Genomic DNA, 7,935 nt, shown 5'->3' on the forward strand with positions numbered 1-7,935 from the left:
AATGATCAAGGGATCAATCCAAGAAGAAGATATAACAATTATAAATATATATGCACCCAACATAGGATCACCTCATTACATAAGGCAACTGCTAACAGCTATAAAAGAGGAAATTGACAGTAACACAATAATAGTGGGGGACTTTAACACCTCACTTAAACCAATGGACAGATCATCCAACATGAAAATAAATAAGGAAACAGAAGCTTTAAATGACACAATAGACCAGATAGATTTAATTGATATTTATAGGACATTCCATCCAAAAACAGCAGATTACACGTTCTTCTCAAGTGCGCACGGAACATTCTCCAGGATAGATCACATCTTGGGTCACAAATCAAGCCTCAGTAAATTTAAGAAAATTGAAATCATATCAAGCATCTTTTCTGACCACAATGCTATGAGATTAGAAATGAATTACAGGGGAAAAAACGTAAAAAACACAAACACATGGAGGTTAAACAATACATTACTAAATAACCAAGAGATCACTGAAGAAATCAAAGAGGAAATCAAAAAATACCTAGATACAAATGACAATGAAAACACGACGACCCAAAACCTATGGGATGCAGCAAAAGCAGTTCTAAGAGGGAAGTTTATAGCTATAGAAGCCTACCTAAAGAAACAAGAAAAATCTCAAGTAAACAATCTAACCTTACACCTAAAGAAACTAGAGAAAGAAGAACAAACAAAACCCAAAGGTAGCAGAAGGAAAGAAATCATAAAGATCAGAGTGGAAATAAATGAAATAGAAACAAAGAAAACAATAGCAAAGATCAATAAAACTAAAAGCTGGTTCTTTGAGAAGATAAACAAAATTGATAAGCCATTAGCCAGCCTCATCAAGAAAAAGAGGGAGAGGACTCAAATCAATAAAATCAGAAATGAAAAAGGAGAAGTTACAACAGACACCGCAGAAATACAAAGCATCCTAAGAGACTACTACAAGCAACTTTATGCCAATAAAATGGACAACCTGGAAGAAATGGACAAATTCTCAGAAAGGTATAACCTTCCAAGACTGAACCAGGAAGAAGCAGAAAATATGAACAGACCAATCACAAGTAATGAAATTGAAACTGTGATTAAAAATCTTCCAACAAACAAAAGTCCAGGACCAGAGATGGCTTCACAGGTGAATTCTATCAAACATTTAGAGAAGAGCTAACACCTATCCTTCTCAAACTCTTCCAAAAAATTGCAGAGGAAGGAACACTCCCAAACTCATTCTATGAGGCCACCATCACCCTGATACCAAAACCAGACAAAGATACTACAAAAAAAGAAAATTACAGACCAATATCACTGATGAATATAGATGCAAAAATCCTCAACAAAATACTAGCAATCAGAATCCAACAACACATTAAAAGGATCATACACCACGATCAAGTGGGATTTATCCCAGGGATGCAAGGATTCTTCAATATATGCAAAACAATCAATGTGATACACCATATTAACAAATTGAAGAATAAAAACCATATGATCATCTCAATAGATGCAGAAAAAGCTTTTGACAAAATTCAACACCCATTTATGGTAAAAACTCTCCAGAAAGTGGGCATAGAGGGAACCTACCTCAACATAATAAAGGCCATATATGACAAACCCACAGCAAACATCATTCTCAACGGTGAAAAACTGAAAGCATTTCCTCTAAGATCAGGAATGAGACAAGGATGTCCACTCTCACCACTATTATTCAACATAGTTCTGGAAGTCCTAGCCATGGCAATCAGAGAAGAAAAAGAAATAAAAGGAATACAAATTGGAAAAGAAGAAGTAAAACTGTCACTGTTTGCAGATGACATGATACTATACATAGAGAATCCTAAAACTGCCACCAGAAAACTGCTAGAGCTAATTAATGAATATGGTAAAGTTGCAGGATACAAAATTAATGCACAGAAATCTCTTGCATTCCTATACACTAATGATGAAAAATCTGAAAGAGAAATTATGGAAACACTCCCATTTACCATTGCAACAAAAGGAATAAAATACCTAGGAATAAACCTACCTAGGGAGACAAAAGAGCTGTATGCAGAAAACTATAAGACACTGATGAAAGAAATTAAAGATGATACCAACAGATGGAGAGATATACCATGTTCTTGGATTGGAAGAATCAACATTGTGAAAATGACTATACTACCCAAAGCAATCTACAGATTCAATGCAATCCCTATCAAATTACCATTGGCATTTTTTACGGAGCTAGAACAAATCATCTTAAAATTTGTATGGAGACACAAAAGACCCCGAATAGCCAAAGCAATTTTGAGGGAAAAAAACGGAGCTGGAGGAATCAGACTCCCTGACTTCAGACTATACTACAAAGCTACAGTAATCAAGACAATATGGTACTGGCACAAAAACAGAAACATAGATCAATGGAACAAGATAGAAAGCCCAGAGATAAACCCACGCACCTATGGTCAACTAATCTATGACAAAGGAGGCAAAGATATACAATGGAGAAAAGACAGTCTCTTCAATAAGTGGTGCTGGGAAAACTGGACAGCTACATGTAAAAGAATGAAATTAGAATACTCCCTAACACCATACACAAAAATAAACTCAAAATGGATTCGAGACCTAAATGTAAGACTGGACACTATAAAACTCTTAGAGGAAAACATAGGAAGAACACTCTTTGACATCAATCACAGCAAGATCTTTTTTGATCCACCTCCTAGAGTAATGGAAATAAAAACAAAAATAAACAAATGGGACCTAATGAAACTTCAAAGCTTTTGCACAGCAAAGGAAACCATAAACAAGACGAAAAGACAACCCTCAGAATGGGAGAAAATATTTGCAAATGAATCAACGGACAAAGGATTAATCTCCAAAATATATAAACAGCTCATTCAGCTCAATATTAAAGAAACAAACACCCCAATCCAAAAATGGGCAGAAGACCTAAATAGACATTTCTCCAAAGAAGACATACAGACGGCCACGAAGCACATGAAAAGATGCTCAACATCACTAATTATTAGAGAAATGCAAATCAAAACTACAATGAGGTATCACCTCACACTAGTTAGAATGGGCATCATCAGAAAATCTACAAACAACAAATGCTGGAGAGGGTGTGGAGAAAAGGGAACCCTCTTGCACTGTTGGTGGGAATGTAAATTGATACAGCCACTATGGAGAACAATATGGAGGTTCCTTAAAAAACTAAAAATAGAATTACCATATGACCCAGCAATCCCACTACTGGGCATATACCCAGAGAAAACCGTAATTCAAAAAGACACATGCACCCGAATGTTCATTGCAGCACTATTTACAATAGCCAGGTCATGGAAGCAACCTAAATGCCCATCAACAGACGAATGGATAAAGAAGTTGTGGTACATATATACAATGGAATATTACTCAGCCATAAAAAGGAACGAAATTGAGTCACTTGTTGAGACGTGGATGGATCTAGAGACTGTCATACAGAGTGAAGTAAGTCAGAAAGAGAAAAACAAATATCGTATATTAACGCATGTATGTGGAACCTAGAAAAATGGTACAGATGAGCCGGTTTGCAGGGCAGAAGTTGAGACACAGATGTAAAGAACAGACATATGGACACCAAGGGGGGAAAATTGCGGTGGGGTGGGGATGGTGTTGTGCTGAATTGGGCGATTAGGATTGACATGTATACACTGATGTGTATAAAATTGATGACTAATAAGTACCTGCAGTATAAACAAACAAACAAAACAACCAATACTAAACTTTCATTGGGTTATTTGTATGGAAATATGTTAATATAAATGTTTCAGACATTACATGAAATTTCTAAAAATCTTATATGTTCTGGTATAATGTTATAAGTCATAATCCTAGTTATTACTTTAAAATGTATATCTCAGAAATAACTAATTTTCTTGTCAACTGCATTATTATGAACTTTCATCAAATCTTTAACCATGGTCATTTTAAAGTCTTTTGTCATTTACAGACAGTTCTGGGTGTACTGTGATGCTTTTGTAAATATGTTCCTATAAAAGGGTTTCATCTTCAGGAAATTCATGGAAAAGACTCTGACAAGTACAGGTTTCTGGTTCCTGACTGTACTGCTGAACGGAATGAATAAGCATTTTCAGAACTCTAATGAAAAACTGATGAGCTCATAAAAGTGCTAACAAAAGATCAAGATGAAAAAAAAAATTAATTACATGGGACTGAGTGAACTGGTGAGGATGAGTATAATTTTTGTGACTTTCTGTTTGAATTTAAAAAAAGAAAAAATCCCACAAGGACTCAGAGGCAAAGAATATACAAGTCAATTTTCACTGCAAAGTAAAAGAGCTGTTACAGTGGAGGATTACTGGACTGAATGTCAATATTATGACATAGTATGAGTGTGTTTCATGTTTGGTAATTGCAATCATTGTTGCTTTTGTTGTGGTCATCCATGTACAATGCTTGGTGTCAGTCTATTTAGCTCTTGTAAAAATAAAATACAGTGTGTGTGAAAAAAAAAAACAAAACAAAACCTGTCAACCTAGACTCCTATTTACAGGGAAATTATCCTTCAAAATTGAAAGCAAAATAAAAGACATTTTTAGGCAAAAAAAAAAAAAAAAAAAAAAAAACCTAAAAATAGAACTACCATACGACCCAGCAATTCCACTACTGGGCATATACCCTGAGAAAACCATAATTCAAAAAGAGTCATATACCACAATGTTCATTGCAGCTCTATTTACAATAGCCAGCACATGGAAGCAACCTAAGTGTCCATCAACAGATGAATGGATAAAGAAGATGTGGCACATATATACAATGGAATATTACTCAGCCATAAAAAGAAATGAAACTGAGTTATTTGTAGTGAGGTGGATGGACCTAGAGTCTGTCATACAGAGTGAAGTAAGTCAGAAAGAGAAAAACAAATACCGTATGCTAACACATATATATGGAATCTAAAAAAAGAAAAAAAAATGCTCATGAAGAACCTAGGAGCAGGACAGGAATAAAGACACAGACCTACTAGAGAATGGACTTGAGGACACGGGGAGGGGGAAGGGTAAGCTGCGTCAAAGTGAGAAAGTGGCATGGACATATATACACTACCAAATGTAAAATAGATAGCTAGTGGGAAGCAGCCGCATAGCACAGGGAGATAAGCTCTGTGCTTTGTGACCACCTAAAGGGGTGGGATAGGGAGGGTGGGAGGGAGCGAGACGCCAGAGGGAAAAGATATTGGGATGTATGTATATGTATAGCTGATTCACTTTGTTATAAAGCAGAAACTAACACACCATTGTAAAGCAATTATACTCCAAGTAAAAAAAAAAGAGAATATGAAAACTTGGGATGTTTATGATCAATGGGAAATCCAGGAATGCCAACATAAGATTAGTAAAGTAGGTGCTCACTGGTGAGTATGCCGTAGAGCCATGAAAGTATCATCTTTGGCTGTCTTGTCTCAGAATCAGTAAAGAAATTCAGCACACCTTATCAGTTTCACAGAATTGTAAATGTCTGGACCTTAATCAGTTGTGCAAACCAAGTTACATTCCCCTAGAGAGTTAGCTGTCTTTTTAGCAGGCTTGTTAGGCAATGCTTCACCAGGGCACTAAAGGATGCATAGTCATCCTTTTGCCTTATTTCCATGTTGTGGATAATTTTTCTTGGCAGGATACAAGTTTAAAATCATACAGTGAGCATCTTCTGCCTTCAGTCTTATCCCTGTGTCTCTGTGACCAGTTGTCCTTTGTGCCCAGGAGACCAGTGCAAGTAGCCCATTCTGCTCTCCCCAGCAGCATCCTAGTTTTTACATTCAACTCCATAAAGACCAGTCAGTTGCATCAAGCTCCAAATTGAAAAAATATTCTTGCACAATCAGGTTGTTTGATAGTGAACTTCAGATGCATCAGGCAGATTTCTCATGTTTAAAAACACTGCTGTGCTCTCCTGCTTGGAGGTGGTGATTCATCAGAGAAAGCTGTCGAAGAGGTGAGAAGAGGCAGGATAAGCTGAAGGATAGCTTTTTTAGACAAGGTACTTAAGGAGGGAAATTCAGTAAGGAGAAGCAGGGAAAGATTGAAATTTTTATGTAATAGAAGATATGGTCTCATAATGTTATTTTTAGAAATGAAAATTTTCTGATTATGACCAAAACATACCCATCCAAAGCTACATTCTCCTGCACAGTGAATACCATTAGGGGATGACTTGGGAGTACGTTTTATGTTTGAAATTTACATATAATATTCATCATTTTCTAGAGTTCTATTAAATCTGAAAAACTTACACTAGCATGGTTTTAGTATGCATCATTATTTTTAAAACCAATTCTAAATTCACTTCAAAAATAGATTACAGGGAAAGTTACAAGTTTGACATTGAAAAATTCTAAATACTCACTCCAAATCAATCACTAGTCTTTTCCAATTCAGCATCAATCCTGAAAAATATCCAGACAATCCAGAAATTGATGTGTCTCCAGAGTCCTATGCAGATAAAAAAAAGTGCTGAGAACAAAGATCTCTCACCTGCATTTTCTGAGGAGGATTGCTAAAGGCAACTTTAACTGCCTTATCAACAGGACCCACCAGCCTCACCTGGGAGGATTGGGACATTTGGGTAGTATTTGTAAGTGAACCTAAGTTTTATGTTTCAATCACATTCCTACTTGGTTGAACTTAAGGATGATCCTGGGATTTTAATCAAGTACCCGTTGAATAGTAAATATATGGGTGCCTCTGAGCTTTATCTTCCCTTATACTTTTTCTCAAGATGTGTCCTCATCTTGTTTTATTCATCCTTATATCTCCAGCACATATCCAAATGAATGTCACATGCATAGAACATACTCAATAAATACTTCTGACTTGACTGGCTGCAAATACTGGGTGCAGTTTCTGGTGTGATGCCTCATTATCCACAATGGCAAACTGTATAAACAGTGCATATTGAGTGCAGAAGTAAGGAGAGTGGCTATATGATGATTGGAACCAACATCCAGTACCTTCTCATGGAAAACCTCAGAAGATGTAAACCAGTCAGAGTGACAGAAAAGCCAGGAAAGCATGTGTATCATTTCCTAATGTTAGTGCTTTAATGGTGTAGGTACTATAGACAGAATGTTTGTGCTCACCCCCCAAATTCATATGTTGAAGTGTGATGGTTTTTGGAGCTGGGGCCTTTGGGAGGCAATTAGGTCATGAGGATGGAGCCTTCATGAATGGAATTAGTGCCCTTATAAGAGATACCAGAGAGATGATCTCTCTCTTCGTCATGTGAGAACACAGTGAGAAGATGGCCATCTGCAAACCAGGAAGTGGGTCTTCACCAGTCACCAAATCTGCTGACACCTTGATCTTGGACTTCCTAGCCTCAGAACTGTGAGAAATAAATTTCTGTTGTTTAAGTCACCCAGTAAATGGTATTCTTGTTATGACAATCTGAACAGACTAAGACAAGAGGAGACCACACTTATGGGGATTGGAGACTTGTCAATCATGGCATAATCTCCCTTCTCCCTTAAGAAAGAAAACTTGTGGGAAATGGCCAATGAAGCCCTTCACTACATGTTCAGCTGGGAGGCTTGAGAGAGTAGGGTGCCTCTTGCTTAGCAGTTTTGGTGCCTTAGGTAGGATGTGATATCCTTGTCAAGTTTTGATCCTAAGAATGAGGCCTTTATTTTACTTCTTTAGAAACTTTGGTGGTTGGGGAGGAGGGATGATCACTTAACACAAAGTTTCATGCAAACCCAAGGTCTGAAAAGTCAGCTGCAGGCACTTAAAAACTGAAAACTGAACATGACTAGCTGATTGTAATTTCTGTATTTTTTTTAATTGAAGTATAGTTGACTTACAATGTTGTGTTACTTTCAAGTGTACAGTAAAGTGATTCAGTTCTCTCTCTCTCTCTCTCTCTATATATATATATCTGAAAAAGAATATATAT

This window comes from Eubalaena glacialis, chromosome 9, assembly GCF_028564815.1.
Source record: "Eubalaena glacialis isolate mEubGla1 chromosome 9, mEubGla1.1.hap2.+ XY, whole genome shotgun sequence".
Lineage (NCBI taxonomy): Eukaryota > Metazoa > Chordata > Mammalia > Artiodactyla > Balaenidae > Eubalaena > Eubalaena glacialis.